This window comes from Podarcis raffonei, chromosome 9 (assembly GCF_027172205.1).
Source record: "Podarcis raffonei isolate rPodRaf1 chromosome 9, rPodRaf1.pri, whole genome shotgun sequence".
Lineage (NCBI taxonomy): Eukaryota > Metazoa > Chordata > Lepidosauria > Squamata > Lacertidae > Podarcis > Podarcis raffonei.
Window position 1 is genome coordinate 1,742,371 of NC_070610.1, and position 17,404 is coordinate 1,759,774.

General features: G+C 45.3%; 2 protein-coding genes across 8 annotated transcripts in view; one reads left to right on the plus strand and one right to left on the minus strand.

Moving 5' to 3' along the window:
• HMG20A (high mobility group 20A) overlaps window positions 1-16,983 on the minus strand; it is a 66,408-nt gene extending 49,425 nt beyond the window's left edge. Inside the window, exon 1 of one of the 5 annotated variants that reach the window (XM_053402669.1) lies at window positions 16,860-16,983. The gene's annotated coding sequence lies outside the window, so the exon portion shown is untranslated. Of the gene's footprint in view, window positions 1-15,920; window positions 16,220-16,522; window positions 16,646-16,859 lie in introns of those variants that run through there. The other 4 variants (XM_053402672.1, XM_053402668.1, XM_053402673.1 and 1 more) reach the window with 4 other exon arrangements.
• Window positions 16,984-17,052: 69 nt separating this feature from the next.
• Window positions 17,053-17,404, plus strand: part of PEAK1 (pseudopodium enriched atypical kinase 1) — a 71,714-nt gene continuing 71,362 nt past the window's right edge. For all 3 annotated transcript variants that reach the window (XM_053402640.1, XM_053402642.1, XM_053402643.1), the window contains exon 1: window positions 17,053-17,169. The gene's annotated coding sequence lies outside the window, so the exon portion shown is untranslated. The remainder of the gene's footprint in view (window positions 17,170-17,404) is intronic.

Here is a 17,404-nt window from a genome sequence, read left to right on the forward strand (position 1 = left end):
AAAAAGATTCTGCAGGAAGTTATCCATGCAGATCAAGCAGGTTTTCTTCCAGGCAGACAGATGAAAGACAATGTTAGGAATATAATAAATATATTGGAATATCTGACTGCCAGGAATGAGAAACAAGCTATATTAATGTTTGTGGATGCAGAGAAGGCTTTTGACAACATATCGTGGGAATTTATGTTAAAAAATTTAGAAATGATGGAAGTTGGAAATGATTTTTACAATGGAATAAGGGCAATTTACTCAGAACAAAGAGCTAAATTGATTGTAAATAATATACTGACAGAAGAAGTTAAGATACGAAAAGGTACCAGACAGGGATGTCCTCTATCACCACTGTTATTTATAATGGTTCTGGAGGTCCTTTTGTGTTCAATCAGGAACAATGAAATAATAAAAGGAGTGACAGTCGGTCCAAATGAATACAAAGTTAAAGCCTTTGCCGATGATCTAGTAATAACGATTGAAGACCCAAAAAATAGTTTAAATGAGGTATTAAATGAGATTGACCAATTTGGCAGACTGGCTGGATTTATGTTAAATAAGAGAAAAACCAAAATAATGGCTAAGAATATGGATCAGAGTCTGATAGAAGAAATGCAAAGAGAATCAGGGATTGAAGTGGCTAAAAAGATAAAATATTTGGGAATTTGGTTGACCCCCAAAAATATTGATTTATATCAGAACAATTATACACCGGTATGGAACGGAATTAAGAAAGATTTAGAAACTTGGAGCAGAATGAAACTTTCTTTTTGGGGCAGAATATCAACGATCAAAATGTGTGTGCTACCAAAGATGTTATTTTTGTTTCAAATGATCCCTATAATCAGGGGAACAAGCGTGTTCAAAGAGTGGCAAAGAATGATCTCAAGATATATCTGGCAGGGCAAGAAGCCAAGAATACAATTTAAGCTATTAACAGATGCTAAGGAAAGAGGCGGTTTTGCCCTGCCAGAAGCGTCTTGTCTCTGTTGGTTAAGGGAGTGGATAAAATTAAAAAATAACAAATTATTAGATCTAGAAGGTTTTGATAATAGATTTGGTTGGCACGCCTACTTATGGTTGGAGAAGAAGAAAAGTCACAAAGGTTTTGACAATCATATCTTTAGGAGCTCCATAATAGAAATATGGGAGAGGTATAAAAATATATTAGAACCCAAAGTTCCGCATTGGTTGTCACCACTAGAGGTAATGAGTGTAAAGAAAACTAATATGAGAGGGAACTGGATAACTTATGGAGAGTTAGTAATCAAAGAGGGGGGGAAATGGAAAATGAAGCCATATGAACAAGTTAAAGAGCATGTTTACGATTGGTTACACTATCTTCAAGTAAATGAAAGGTTCAAAAAGGACCTTAAAGAGAGGGGATATACAGAGAAAGAATCGAAATTCCAAACAGAGATAATTGACAATGATGTTAAGACAATGTCAAAAATGTATAAAATACTTCTGGAATGGCAAACAAAGGATGAGGAGATAAAGTCGGTTATGATACACTGGGCCAGAGGTTTTGGTTACAATATACAATTGGATGACTGGGAAAAGGTATGGAATGAAAATATGAAATTTACTGCATCTATGACGTTAAAGGAGAATGTTATGAAAATGGTATATAGATGGTACATTACACCTGTAAAGTTAGCAAAAATGTATAAAACATGTAATAAGTGTTGGAAATGTAAAGAAAAAGAAGGTTCATTTTTTCATATGTGGTGGGAATGTAAAAAGGTAAAGGGTTTCTGGGAAATGATATACAATGAATTGAAAAAGATGTTTAAATATACGTTTGTTAAAAAACCAGAAGCCTTTTTGCTAGGAATAACAGGAAGAGAGATAAATAGAAGCGATTATAAACTTTTTCAGTATGCAGTAACAGCGGCAAGAATACTGATGGCCCAAAAATGGAAACAAGAGGAATTACCGACCTTGAATGAGTGGAGAATGAAACTTATGGACTATGCAGAACTGGATAAAATGACTGGAAAAATCGGATACCAGAAAGATCACAAATTCATCGAGGACTGGGGAAAGTTTACGGATTATCTGAAAACCATATGTGATGAACAGATAACGCTAGTGGGTTTTAAGGAGGCTTTGTGAGAATATAAGGTATATTGTAAAAAAGAAACAGAGATGGAAGGTTAATACTAAATCGGCAATATCATACAGAAAATGCGTGAAGATAAAAAAAATGGATGATTGAGGGAGGTGCCGATGGAAGTTTAAAAAAACAGTAATTATGTAATTATGGTTGCACGAATTATTTGTAAAAGAAAAACTGAATAAAAATTTATATATATATAAAAAAGAAAGTGTTGTGGTCAGATGAGACCAAAATCGAGCTCTTTGGACTCAACTTGCTGTGTTTAGAGGAGGAGGAACGCTGCCTACGACCCAAAGAACACCATCCCCACCGTCAAACACAGAGGGGGCATATTATGCTTTGGGGGTGTTTTTCTGCTAAGGGGACAGGACGCATTTAAGGGATGATGGACAGGACCATGTATTGTCAAATCTTGGGTGAGCACCTCCTTCCCTCAGCCAGGGCATTGAAAATGGGTCAAGGATGGGCATTCCAGCATGACAATGATCCAAAACACACGGCCAAGGCACCCTTAAAGGAGTGGCTCAAGAAGAAGCACATTAAGGTCCTGGAGTGGCCTAGCCAGTCTTCAGACCTTAATCCCATCAAAAATCTGTGGAGGGAGCTGAAGGTTTGAGTAGCTACACATCAGCCTCGAAATCTTACTGACTTGGAGAGGATCTGCAAAGAGGAGTGGGACAAAATACCTCCTGAGATGTGTGCAAACCTGGTGGCCACCTACAAGAAACATCTGACCTCTGTAACTGCCAACAAGGGTTTTGTCACCAAGTACTAAGTCATCTTTTGCAAAGGGATCACTTATTTCACTCATTATAATGCACATCAATCTCTGACTTTTGTCTTCTGGGTTTCTGGGGGGTTTTCCCAGGCAAATTTAGCAGGGGATCAAATACTTTCCCCCCTCACTGTAGTAAGACCAGTTATTTTTTAGAATTGCAGCTGGCAGTGCAGCACTAGCAAAAACAGTGACAGACTATAAAAGGAGACAGAGAACATGGCTGATTTCTGTTTTGAATCCAAGGCTGCTGTGCCCATGGAAGAAGCAAGAGACCTGCTTGGAGTGTAATGTTAGGAACCCCTCCAAAGTACGCTCATACACAACCTGAGTAATTGTGTAAATAAACCATATATCCTAAAGATACTGCAGTCTCCACTGTGCCACATTTCCAAAGGAAACACGAACCCTGGAACCTTGCACAAGCTGTGGAGATTGGGGTGGCGACTGATTTCTATATGAAGCTAATGGGAGTAGTCCTTAGAAGATTTGGGGCAAGATGTCACAAGTATGCCGATGATACCTAGCTCTATTTCTCTTTAACATATTGATCTGGAGAGGCTGGGCATGTCCTAAACTGGTGACAGAACAAGAGCTAATAAATGACAACAGACTACTGACAAGATGGAGATCCTATGGATAGCCAGCTCTGGGATTCTGGTTTGTACACCAGCTCTAGATGGGCTTTCCACTGAAGGCAAGCTATATATGTGGTTATTTGGAAGGGGGTTTTTTTGTTACAGACAACCCACATTTAAACACTTGAAGTGACCACTTTAAATGCTACTCCCAAATGACTTGTTTTCCACAACATTATAAACCAAACTATTCATTAGAATGAATAGCTTTCTCTGTATCTGTAGAATTATTGCATCTTCTCTACCTCCACCCCTGGCTGCCAGAAGTAAGAGAATGTTGTGTCTCTATTTGTTTATTAGAAATAAAGGTTTCCCATGAATTGTCTCTCAGGCTACAACCCTCACACTGTCCCATGCCCTCAGTATCAGGATCCATGTATCATTTTGTCTGAATGAGAGCCGTGAGAAAGGGCATTCCTCCAAACCCATGACCTTTCCTCAGCTCATATGGAGTCAACATTTTTGCTGGGAGCATAAGCACCACTGACAACGTGGAATTTGGGTGAAACAGGAAAGTCAGAGTTATTGTTTCAAGTCCATGACTCACCAAAATGCCACTCAATAATAGCTAAGGCTGCTCTGCCACCCACCTCCCCTTGATCACCAATGTTCCACTTGGAGGCAAAGAAGTGCTTTCTCCCCAGCTGCGTGGTCATTCATCAACACATCTGACTCACCGGAAACTAAGGAAATATTTCAGCACATAAATCTGTTCAGATTTCAGAGAAATTTTAATGCTGCTTTCATGGAGCAGCTAAAAGTCGAAAATCAACCAACAGAACTCTTCTCAGAATTGATGTTAAAGGGGAAGAGGAGAGAGAGGGGAAAAAATGGTATTGCTTGTAAAGGTGATGGCAGAAGCCTAGTCTGCAGCATGTTAGCCTTAAATAGTTATTCGCAGACTAATAAGATTATACCAGCCTCCCCCAACTGAGAACTCTTCAGATATTTTAGACTACAACTCCCATCAGCCTCAGCCAGAACAGCCAAGCTGGCTTTGGCTGCTGGGACTTGTAATTCAAAATATCTGGAGAGATCCAGGTTAGGGAAGGCTGGGTCAGACCAACACATTGCTGGCATTTTTTCCTTTCATGTTTGTAAAACACTGCATTTTTAAAAATCCACTGTCCTAGTGAAGCAACAATATTTTACTACTTTTCTGTATGATCAACCCATTGAAGAATCACAGTGAATGGACCCAGAATTGTTGGGGGGGGGGTAGAATAGAAACAATAGGAAAAGTTGGGACATTTGCTAACCTTTGCACCTGGCACTGAAGTTAGCAACCACTCTAAAATAAGGCTGAAAGTTTATCCCGAAATGTAATGTTTCATCTTAAAAAAAATCAGAATTTTACAATGAATTTAAAAGAGAAAACATCTCTCAACTTTCTGTAACAAAAGGAACACATCTCACAAACAACAAATGTGGTGATCATCTGGCTTCAGACTGTAGTTGTGTCTCACAAGACTGGACACTCCTCTCTCTATACATCATATTAAATACCTTTGCAGAAGCTTACAAAAAGCTTGGCCTATCGCTCAACATCCCAAAACCAAAATACTGCACCAACAAGTACAAAATAACCCCTCTGCAGCGCCACAAATCCAACCTAATGGTGTAACGTTGGAAAATGTTGATCACATCTCCTACCTGGGCAGTTATCTTTCCACAAGGGTCAATACTGATGCTGAAATGCAGTACTGCCTGAGCTCTGCGAGTGCGGCTTTCTCCCGATTGAAGTGCAGAGTGTTTGAGGACCAGGATATTCGCAAGGAAACCAAAATGCTTATTTACAAAGCTATTGTACTACCATCCTTACTGTACGCTTGTGAAACATGAACCACTTATAAACACCATCTCCAATTCCTTGAAAGATTCCATCAATAATGTCTCCAAAAAAATTTACACCTCACTTGAGAAGACAGGCGAACTAATACCAGTATACTGGAAGAAGCAAAGATTACCAGTGTTGAAGCAATGATTCTTCAACATCAACTTCGTTGGACTGGTCACGTTGTGTGGAAGCCTGATGATCGTCTTCCGAAGCAACTACTCTATTCCAAACTTAAAAACGGAAAGCATAATGCTGGTGGTCAACAAAAGAGGTTTAAAGACTGTCTCAAGGCAAGTCTTAAAAAATGTAGTATAAACACCAACAATTGGGAAACACTTGCCTGCAAGCACTCCAATTGGAGAACAGCCTTTACCAAAGGTGCCATGGACTGTGAAGACACTCGAACTCAGGACGCAAGGGAGAAACGTGCTAAGAGGAAGGCACGCTTGGCAAATCCACACCGTGATCAACTCCCGCCTCCAGTCACTTACGGACTCTTTGTTAAAACCGTGTTTATGGAAGACAATCTTACTCAGGTGGAAGATCTAGCTGAAGATGAAATACGGTAAATGTTGTGCACAAAAGAAAAATTATTTAAAACACAGAAGTGGAAAAGCAGTCTAGAAGAGTTGTGACTGCAGTTTCATTCTACCAAATGTAAAAACTAAACCTCTTTTATTCAATTAGAGGGGACAGTTCACCCAAACCTGTATCTTTATAAATTTGTGAGCAACTTTGTGTAGAGAATTTATTTGGTTCTTTTTGCAATTTGTGGTATATGGAGGGTGGTATATGTCACCTTCAAAAAACCTACAGCCACTCTATGTAAACAAAACGAGTTACATTATACACTGTGATCTTCACATTACTACAGTTACTTGGGGATCTAAAAGAGGTGGGCCTCTAGAAAGTGTCTACTCAATCAATAACACTGAACTTTAAAAGATAATGTGCTACAGTATAGAATATGTACTAAATGATTTTCTTGGCATTTGAAGTTTCCATCATCCACCCACTCTGTCTATTAGAAGGCTTCAAATCCATTCTTTATTTGCATATCAATACCCACAATGCTCTTCCAGCTCACAGCAGTGCACCTAAGCTCAGGGAACAAGTTGAAAGGTTTTCCCACAATCGTGTTATTTTCTGTATGCTTTGAAACCTTTCTAATAAACATATCCTTATAATAGCTCCCTTGATAATTGCTTTGCTGGAATAGGCTCTCAGAACAGAATTTCAGAAACTCTACAAGTGGCTACGAGAATTACATAAACTTTGAGAATTCTCCCCACCCACTCACCAAAAAAAGAAAAGAAAATTAACATTCCTTAAAAACTCTTAAGTGGCAGATGAAATAAATATAAGTTCAATTATCTGTTTTGTAATAAACAGTACAGAATACAGTGGTACCTCGGGTTAAGTGCTTAATTCCTTCTGGAGGTCCGTTCTTAACCTGAAACTGTTCTTAACCTGAAGCACCACTTTAGCTAATGGCGCCTCCTGATGCTGCCGCGCCGCCGGAGCACGATTTCTGTTCTCATCTTGAAGCAAAGTTCTTTTTCCACATCTCTTGTTGTTATTTTCATATATTTTTCCTTTCTCTTTGTGAACTCTGATAGTCTCCGCAAGCTGGTTAGAACAGTTTGTAATCCTGCGTGGATATTATTATTTTTTATCCAGTAGCCATATCCAGACGTTTTCCATATAACATCACTTCCATACATCAAAACAGTCTTAGCGTCATTCATCTTCACCAATCTGCCTCCTTTCTCAAAACCTCTGAGGAGATTCACTAGGAATGCAGTCTAAAAACAAGTCCATTCTTCCTCCCGGCTATAAATCCTTTGGCAAGATGGCGACTCCGAATTAATTGCTGCGCTATTCCAAAAGCTATTATTGCTTCTCGGTCTCCATAAAGCATACTTTTGGTTAAAGTTTATCTCCACACAGACCTTAATCATCCTGCTTGGGTCAGTTCAACCGACGGTTCTAATGAGGAGGGGTTCTTGTAAATCACATAGAAGGAAAGTAAAAAAGGTCCGTCCCCCCCCCCCATTCAGCCCTGTTGTCAACATACCCCGCCTTTGGTGTATCTTCATCGTAAAATATTCCTGTTTCTCCAACCCGTCGTCTTCTTTTGCAGAGGTCACTTAAATTAGCAGACTTCACCCCCCTTCTTCACTTGAAATATGTGCATTTGCTTCTTCTGTAATTAATTATTCCAAATTGCTGCAACTAGTGCGCGACCAGAGACAGCGTCCAGGAGAGCCGAGGTCCACACGGGGGCATTCTGCCTAGGGCCCTCACCCCCTTTTTTGGAATTAGGGGGTGATTTATGGGCACAGCAGGCAAGGGCAGTGTTCCCCATTTCCTTGGGGCAACAAGGGAGGCTGCCTACTCCCATAACAGCCTCTTAATTACCCCGTGTGGGTCGGAGAGATGGCATTGTCGGCCATCTTCCAATGCACCCCCTAGTGGCCCCCCCCCCCTGCACCGCGATATCTCAGTTGGTAGAACATGAGATGCTGAACTTCAGGGTCATGGGTTAGAGCCCCAAAATTCCTGCATTACAGGGAGATGGACTAGATGGCCCTCGTGGTCCTTTCCAACTCTACAATTCTATAAATTGTATACCTGAAGAAGCATCTCCACTCCCATCGTTCAGTCCGGACACTGAGGTCCAGCTCTGAGGGCCTTCTGGCGGTTCCCTCACTCTGAGAAGTGAGATTGCAGGGAACCAGGCAGGGGGCGTTCTCAGTAGTTGTGTCCGCCCTGTGGAATGCCCTCCCATCAGACGTCAAGGAAATAAACAACTATCTGACTTCTAAAAGACATCTGAAGGCAGCCCTGTTTAGATATGTTTTTAATGTCTGGTGTTTTATTGTATTTTTAATATTTTGTTGGAAGCCTCCCAGAGTAGCTGGGGAAATCCAGCCAGATGAGCGGAGTATAAATAAATAAATAAATTATTTTTATTTTTACTTTATTATTATTATTATTATAAACCTCATTACCTGAAAACATGAAAGACCATGCAGAAGAATAAGCACACAATTCAGAATCATCTGCTCCAGACAGTGTTCCTAGCCTCCATTTGGAAGGAAGGAAGGTGGGGAGATTTCTCATCCCTTCAGATAGTTGCTATTGTTGAATGGTTAAAACCAACAAAACTAGACAGCAATTATAGTGCTATTCTTCTATATCAATGGCATTAGCCTTCAAGAACAGCACACACTGTTTTCAACTTGTAAGATATTTGCATATATAACAACATGTATCAAGGCTTTGTCTGGAAAGCAAGGTATTTCTTCCTCCCAGAGCATCAGTATCTAATCTGTCAAACACATATCAACAATTTAACAGTGTTATTTATCCTCAAAAGCAATAGCCTTTAAAAAAAAAAGAAAGACAAAACAGTACTAGTACTTGCAGATGACCTGCTAAACTAGACAAAATAAGAGGAACTGTTAGGTTTGATTCAGACTACCATGTTTGCATTCTTTCATCACTGAAAATACTTCTGCCACTACTGTATAGGGTGCCTACTACCCTTACAGCTGCTCTTTCAGGCTACATCTTCAACTGTCAGGTTCACCTGTCACAGAAGCTGTGACTTTGCAAACTGAAAGAAAAAGATTCTCGCCAGTGAGTCAGTGTGGTGTAATGGTTCAACTTCCATTTTCTTTGCCCAGATTATAGCCACCAATTCCTCCTAAAATCAGAACATTTTAATAAATCCATACAAACTAAAGCACAAAGTGACTGTAGAACGTTACCAGTTGCCAGTTTTACAGAGCATTCCTATGCCATGTCCACCTGAGTTCAATGGGACATTGTAGGTGGGCAGATCAATCCTAATGAGTGGCTGGGGACAAGAGAAGTGGCAAAGCCACCAGCACATAAGAAGCCCTGCCAGCTCCTATCCGTCAGGGCAGAAGGTGAGTGGCAGCTTTGTAGGGATCATGCCACACCAGCTCCAAGCCCAGACTGGACCTTTCTCCACAAACTGGGGCAATTTAGGATCCAGCAGTTCCTCTCCACCACATAATGCTCCATCACAGGGCCCTCTGCCAGCATTAGCTGTGCACCCATTCAGGAAGAGATCACAGCTCTCCTGCAGAAGAGCCCATTGGCCAACGGCACATTCCTCTAATCAGCACTACCAGGCATCAGCATCAAAGGGACAGTGAGAATGAAGCACAGGGCCCTTTGTCTGCAAATCTTTGCCTGCAATGGCCACCTTTATTGTAGGTCAGGGCATCAGTCTTCGGAAAACTGATAAAAACAAATACTCAAGTAGCCTAGGAATTACCTCTCTACTCAGATATCACATGGCAGCAATGGAAATCTTTAAGAGGTCTGTGTTAGCAGGCTGTTAATCATAGCGGATTCTCAATTCTAATTGTACTGTCTTCTTCAGTCACCAACATTAGTTTTAGCTCCAAAACCAAATCCATAAAGGATAAGGGTTGACAGTTTGAGGTGATACAAATCATTTGGGAGAGAGGAGAAGGAAAATAAAGGTGGTGGTGGTTATGTTATGTGGGATGTTTATAGCAAAATCACTCATGTGACTCGGCTACAATAAGCACAAATTGTCCTTACGCATGCCTTAGCTTCAGCTGGGGAGGGGAGTGCGGAGAATGCACCATGCATTATGCACAGGCCAGCAATGTATGCTCATGGAATTTTAATCACACATCACATTCAATGCAAGTACTTTCAATCTGTGCATGCACAGATCAAACTACCCCCCAAGTTGTTAATGTATTTCAAAGAGATACCGTATTTTTCGCCCTATAGGACGCACCAAAAATGAAGGGGAAATGTGTGTGCGTCCTATGGGGAGAATGCAGACTTTCACTGAAGCCTGGAGAGCCCCCCCGCCAGCCCCGCAAGCTCGGGGGACAGCGGGGAGGCGCAGTGCGCCATCCCGCTGTCTCCCGACTTGGTTTGGAGGCTGGCAGCAGGGAGAAGCACGCTTCTCCCCGTTGCCATCCCCGCAAGCTCGGGAGACAGCGGGGAGGCGCAGCACGCCATCCCGCTGTCTCCCGACTTGGTTTGGAGGCTGGCGGCGGGCTTCCCCCGCCCCCAGCCCCGCATGCTCCCAGAGCGGGCTTCGCGCAGCTCTCCGCAAGCTGTGGGAGCCTGGTGCGACTTCGCGCCGGGCTCCCACGGCTTGCGGAGTGCTGCCTGTTCTGGGGGCTGGGGAAGCTCGGGCTTCCCCCGCCCCAGCCCCCCACCTGGGGGGGGGAAATAATTTTTTCCCCTTTATTTCTCCCCCTCCCCAAAAAAATCTAGGTGCGTCCTATGGGCCGGTGCGTCCTATAGGGCGAAAAATACGGTAGCTGAGGAGCTGGTTCCTTCTAAGTTTTTTTTTTTCACTTCAGCAATAGAACAGGGTGCCAGTGGGAGGGGGAGGAGGAAATATTCCACAGTAGTATAGCTGAGAAAACATTGGATTGGGATCAGTGTTTATAATATGTTCTGTGTTATGTTTACTTGAATATATAAACTTTGAACAGCACACATTTACACTGCTAAGCATTCAAACTTCTAAGATTCTACTACATGGAACTTTTGATGCACGCTCAAGGGAGTGAAGTGGGCAGGAAGCAGAACTCTTAAAGTTAGCCTTTATCAGTTATGGCTCTCTGGGAAGACCTAGAGATAGTAGCACCCTCCCAAACATCATGCGGGTGACTGCAAGACATGTGGCAATACTTGGAAGTGAGCTGAAGCAAATTATGGGGCAAAAGGGTGAGGAAGATGGAACAGTGGCAGTTGCTCAGAAGAAAATATTTGAATCACAGTGGATGACACTTTAAATTCCATTCTTTATACTACAAGGCCCAGTTAGGAGACCCAAGAGGCTAGCTCAGCCAAGAACTTTTCAAAGGGTCATTTACAAGATCACATATTTAATACACCCTTTGCTTCTGTGCTCACTATTCTAGTTCAGATTAGAATATCCAATTGACCCTTGAAAAATTCCCAAGATCACTTAACGTATCATCATCCTTTCATTCTTAGAACATGGTACTAAGGATGGTTGCGGTCCTATGTCAATGGTTTCCAACGGCTGATGCTTGGAGGTTGCTCTTTGGCCCCGAGGAGCCTTCAACAAAGGGCTTCCTAAGGTTCCCATTTACCGTATTTTTCGCCCTATAGGACTCACTTTTTCCCCTCCAAAAATGAAGGGGAAATGTGTGTGCGCCTATGGGGCGAATGCAGGCTCCTTGGCTTCAGTGATAGCAACGAGAAGCCTAGGAAGCCTGCGCTCCGGAGGCTTCGCGTTGCTTTCGCTGAAGCCAGAAGAGTCTGCGCTTTGAGGCTGGCGGTGGGGGAAAGCAGCGCTTCCCCCCATTGCCAGCCCCAGAGGATCGGGGGGCAGCGGGAAGGCACGTGACGCCTTCCCGCTACTCTCTGACCCAGCTTTGAGGCTGGCAGTGGGGGAAAGCAGCGCTTCCCCCCATCCCCAGCCCCAGAGGATCGGCGGGCAGCGGTAAGGCACTTGACGCCTTCCCGCTACTCTCCGACCCGGCTTTGAGGCTGGCGGTGGGGGAAAGCAGCGCTTCCCCCCATCGCCAGCCCCACAAGCTGGGTCGAAAAGCCAGCAGAAGCCGCGCAGCCCCTTTAAAGAGCGCACGGCTTCTGCGGGAGGTGGGAGAATTCCCCCACCTCCTAGAAAAGCCAGCAGAAGCCGCGCAGCCCCTTTAAAGAGCGCATGGCTTCTGCGGGAGGTGGGGGAATTCCCCCACCTCATAGAAAAGCCTGCAGGAGCCGCGCAGCCTTTAAAGAGAGCGTGGCTCTTGGGGGCTTTTCCCCAAGGAGGGAGAAGGGATGGACTGCCCGAGTCCGTCCCTTCTCCCTCCTGTGGGCTTTTGCAGGAGATGGGGGAATTCCCCCACCTCCCGCAAAAGCAGGCAAAAGCCGCGCGCTCTTTAAAGGATGCGCGCCTTGTGCTGGCTTTTCTAGGAGGTGGGGGAATTCCCCCACCTCCCACAGAAGCCCGCATAAGCCGTGCGCTCTTTAAAGGGGCTGCGCAGCTTCTGCTGGCTTTTCTAGGAATTCCCGCACCTCGTAGAAAAGCCCGCAGGAGTCGCACAGCCTTTAAAGAGTGCGCCACTCTTGGGGGCTTTTCCCCGAGGAGGGAGAAGGGACTGACTGGCCATTTCAGTCCCTTCTCCCTCCTGGTCGAAAAGCCCGCAGGAGTCGCGCGCGGCTCCTGTGGGCTTTTGTGGGAGGTGGGGGAATTCCGCCACCTCCCGCAAAAGCGGGAAGGTCTTGGAGTAGCGCACAGGCCGCGTGCAGCCTGTCCGCTGCTCCTAGAGCTGCGGGGGGGGGTATCATATTTTTTCCTTGATTTCCCCCCTGAAAACTAGGTGCGTCCTATGGGCCGGTGCGCCCTATAGGGCGAAAAATACGGTATGCCCTAGGCTGTTTAACATCTACATGCTGAGTGAGGTCTTCTGCAGTTATGGGGTATGTTGTCAGCTATATGCTGAAGACACACAGCTCTACTTCTCCTTCACATATGGAGTTGAGGCAGTGGATGTGCTGGACTCAGGGTTTGAAATTCCCCTTGTTCTAGGCACATTTTGTGACAGGGAATTTCGTCAGCGCAAGCAGTTTCTGAGCTCTGGGCACAGTACTATGCCAAAGATTTCAGTTTAAAACTGGAGAGTGGAAGAAAAGAAGAACCTTTTTCTGCCTCCCTATTTCCAGCTATTCTCTGAAGACTGAAGAAGAGACCCTCTTAAGAATATTAGGGGGGGGTGGGCAAAGAAAGGACTAGACCACGTGAAAAATGAACATAATATTTTAGCTGCAATTCATTCATTTTCAGCTTTGTATTCTTATTATAAAAAAGTGTGCCTAGACATTCTGTTGTTGTACCCATAACCTAATTTTAAGGTGCTGTTTAGCTCCTAGCTTTCATATCTCTTTCTAACACTGGCTGGACCATTGTCTTGCCTTGGTAATGGACTGGGTGAGAGCTAACAAACTGAAGCTCAATCCATACTGAGGCACAGTTAGTGGATGGTTCCCTGGACCATTAAAACCAATCCTGGCCCAGTTGCACTGGCTGCCATTTAGTGTTTGGGTCCTGTTCAAAGTGTCAGTTTTGACCTATAAAGCTCTAATTAGCTCCAGCCTACAACACCTCAAGGACTGTCTCTTTCCATATGAGCCAATCAAGACCCTGCAATCATCATCTGAGGCCTTTCTGTGTGTGCCTTCTCCACAAGAGGTCTGGAGGGTGGCAACATGAGAACGGATCTTTTCTGTGGTGGCTCCCCATTTGTGGAATGCTCTCACCAAGGAGGCTTGCCTGGGACATTTGTTACATATCTTTAGGTGTCAAGCAAAAACAACACTCTTCTCCTCTGCCTTTGGTTAATTAAACAATCTATGGCCTTTTATACTGTGTATGGGAGGGGGGTATGCAGCTATGTTATGTATTTTTATGTTTCTATATTGTAAACCGATCCTTGGATGAAGGTTGGTATAGAAATGTAGTAATTTAATAATAAATAAATATATAAATATTAGCCCTGAATAGCAGTTGCTGGAGAGTAAGAAAGAGGGCTGTTGCTCAGTGTTAGAAACTCATATATATAAGCTAGGTGCCAAATGGCACCTTAACCCAAGGTTACAGTCACCAAAGCAGATGTCTAGTTGCCATTTTGGGGCAAGGTGGCTCTAAAGTCTTATTTTTCATAAGAAGTCAAGATGAAATATTGTTTAACGAAGAATGGATACATGGATTATAATTAAAAATATTGTAAACAACTAAATACATTAGCAGGATTAATTTAAAATCAAGCAGTTTAAAGGTGATTTTGGAAGAAATATAGAGAGTAATAAACAAAAGAAGTTAAGGGGGATATACAGTTTTAAAAATGTTTTTATAAGAAACCAAGGAAGGGGAGAAGAGAAGTCAAAATACGTATGTATGTAATTTATTATGATTACTGTTAAATTGAAAAATGAAATTTATTTTTTAAAAATAAGCATTTTTCAAATGATTGATTGACTGTGATTGATCATTAGTTAAACATCTGGCTAGTTCAGATGACAACCATGAGCTAGGTTAAGAACTTTGAGAACTTTAAAAAGGCAGACCTTCTGATTAGCATATCACACTTCAAGTCCATAATATAAGTCGGCGCTACATCAGAGCACATTGCTACACACTGACCTGGTTTGCACTCAAATGTTAAAATGCAGTTTAAAATAAACAATGGTTTAATATGCTATGATACATGCTGCTCAATAGTGTTCAATTCCTTCCTTCCTTTACCACATCAGAGAGGAAACAAACCAGCAGCTTTGCGTCACATGCAAACCAGTGCTTGCAGTTTGTTTGGAGAGAAACAAACTACAAGAGCTGGTCCACGCATATCGCAAAGCCCAGGAGAGGCAAATCCAACACTATTGAGCAGTATGCACCAGCTTGCTATTCATATATTCATAAACCATAGTTTGCTTTAAACTAAAAGTCTCGTACCCAGCATTGCTCAGGAATTCTTTTGACTGGCTCAGTCCACCATCTTAATTCAAAATGGTGTCCAACTGTATTAAAAAAAAACAACCCCTGCTTCTTGTGCTCAGAAGTTATCATGCAGAATTTTGTTACGATATCTTAAGAGTTGCCCAATTGCACAACAAACAGGGGGGGGAACTTTCCATAGTACACTTGTACCTTGGTTCTCGAACACCTTGGCACTCATACGTTTTGGCTCCCAAACGCTGAAAACCCGGAAGTACCGTAAGTTTTCGAACCTTTTTTCAGAAGCCGAACACCCAACACGGCTTCTGCTTGAGTGCAGGAAGCTTCTGCAGCCAATCGGAAACCGTGCCTTGGTTTTCGGACGTTTCAGAAGTTGAATGGACTTCCAGAATAGATTACGTTCGAGAACCAAGGTACAACTGTATATAGTTTATACTGTCTCTAATCTTCTGAGCCACAAAGCAGGCAGCAGCAAAGCACAGGACAATGCTAGAAGGAATGGAGGCTTGGCTACAGCAAAGCCAGGACCATGAGGCCTTCCCCCACTGGTTCATCCGTTCCACAAACTCCTGCTTTCTGTGGCACTTGTGGCGTCTATTCTGCAGGCAGACCAAACCATCCATGATGTGCATTATGGGTAAGGGCTTTCCACAATACAGTTCAGTCTCTGAAAAGCTATTATTTGCACACAACCAGAGAAAAACTAAGTTTAGGAAGGCTGAAGTCTTAGTATGTAACAACACCAACAACAAAGTAAAATGAATTATTAAAAAGGGAAGGGCCTTTTGATATTTCTAGCTTTGAAACCACAAACCTTACATAGATAGTGCCACTGAAAATGTATTATTTTACAATAAATCAGCAACAGGAAACCTCTTCCACCATGCCTCCCCATGCTGTTTGGTTGAAGTCACACCCACCTGTCCATCACCCCCTGTCATATGCAGAACAGGTAAAACTGTAGCAAAATTCAAGCTGTGGATTCAAAGCAAGAGCCAAGAACACACTCCCAATTTCCCCTTTTCAATTTGGCACCTTACCACGTCATGCTGCTTTCAGCAGCAACTGGATACGCTCAGGAGTCCCAATTGCCTCTGGAGGCAGCATAGCCCCCCCTCCCTCTGCCTAACCAACCTCACAGGGTTGTTGGCGGGGCGGAGAAGTGGGGGGAAGGCGGGACAGAGCTGAGGCGAGGGGGAAGCTGCACAAGGACCCCGAGGTGCATTTCACAGAGCCATTAAGACAATATGGATGGGTTCTCATCGGAACAAGCCGAGGACCATGAGGCGCCAGACCCAAGGCGCCCCTTGCTCGGCCTCCTGCTCCCCCAGAGGCCCCCCGGCAGAGCCGGGTCCGGCCGCCCTCTTCTCCGCCCGAGGCCCCGGGCCAAGGCGCCCACTTGGGGGACATCGCAGCCCGCCGGAGCGAGCGCCGCCGGGACCCCGCGCTGCCGCCCCCTTGGAGAGAGAGGGCCGGAAGGCGGCACGGGGCGGAAGCGGAGGGAGGGGGTCACGGGGCGGAGGAAGACCCTCTCGAGGGGAGCCTGGCGGGAGGCGCCCCCGAGGCCCGCTCGCCCCTCCCGCGCCGCCGCCGCCGGCTGCTGCTGCTGCAACCCGACAGCCCTCGCCCCCCCCCCACTGACCTGTCGCTGAGTGGCGGGCGGGGGGGCTCCCCTTGAGAGACTGCTGCCCCGTCACCCCCACTCGGCCTCCGCCATCCTTCTCTCCGCCCTCTCCTCACACGCAGGGCGCGTTGCCCCGCCCCTTCCGCGTATCCTTCCGCGGGGACGCTCTCCGCCCCCCCCCCCTCCACACACAATTCATTGTCTCTCCCCACCCCTTTATAACCTCCTTCGAGAAACAAACCTCCGAAAAAGCCTTAGCTGCTTTCTTGGAATAAAGGCAGTAGCGGAACTATTTTTTGAAAGCGGAAGAATTACACATACGCGAGTTCGCACACCAACACCGAAAAAAACCTACCCACAGGGCGGGTTAGCAGCAATGCATGCTGGGGATCGTAGTCTCGCCCTTGGGCGAGCGGGATCCTCTTTTTGTCACCTTCCAGGGAAAGCGGAGCGTCGGCGTTGCTAACGGGACGGAGAAAACTAGGCGGGGAGCCACGCCCCTTTCCCCCTCCGCCCGGGCGCGCGCGGGGACGCGCGAGCGAGGGGCGGGGCCTGCGAGGGAGGCCGGCAGTTTGAGTTGCGAGGCGAGGAGTCGCGGGCGGCGCGTGAGGCGAGCGGGGCGCCCGGAGGGGAGAAGGGAGGCAGCCCGACCGACCGCCGCCCAGGTAACTGTCCTTCGCTGTTTCTATCCGGCGGCGCGTGCCCGAGAGTTCTCCGCCTCAGGCGGGACGCGAACCGGGGCGAGAGGGGGCCGGGTGGGGGCGCCGGAGGCCGCTTGGCGCCCGCGCCGCCTCCCCGCGGGGCGGGGTCGCCTCCGCTTCCTGGCGGGGGGGGGGAGGCCCCTTGGACGCCCCCGAAGCAGCGGAGAAGTTTCTCCGCGAGAAGTTTCGGGCCGGCCCG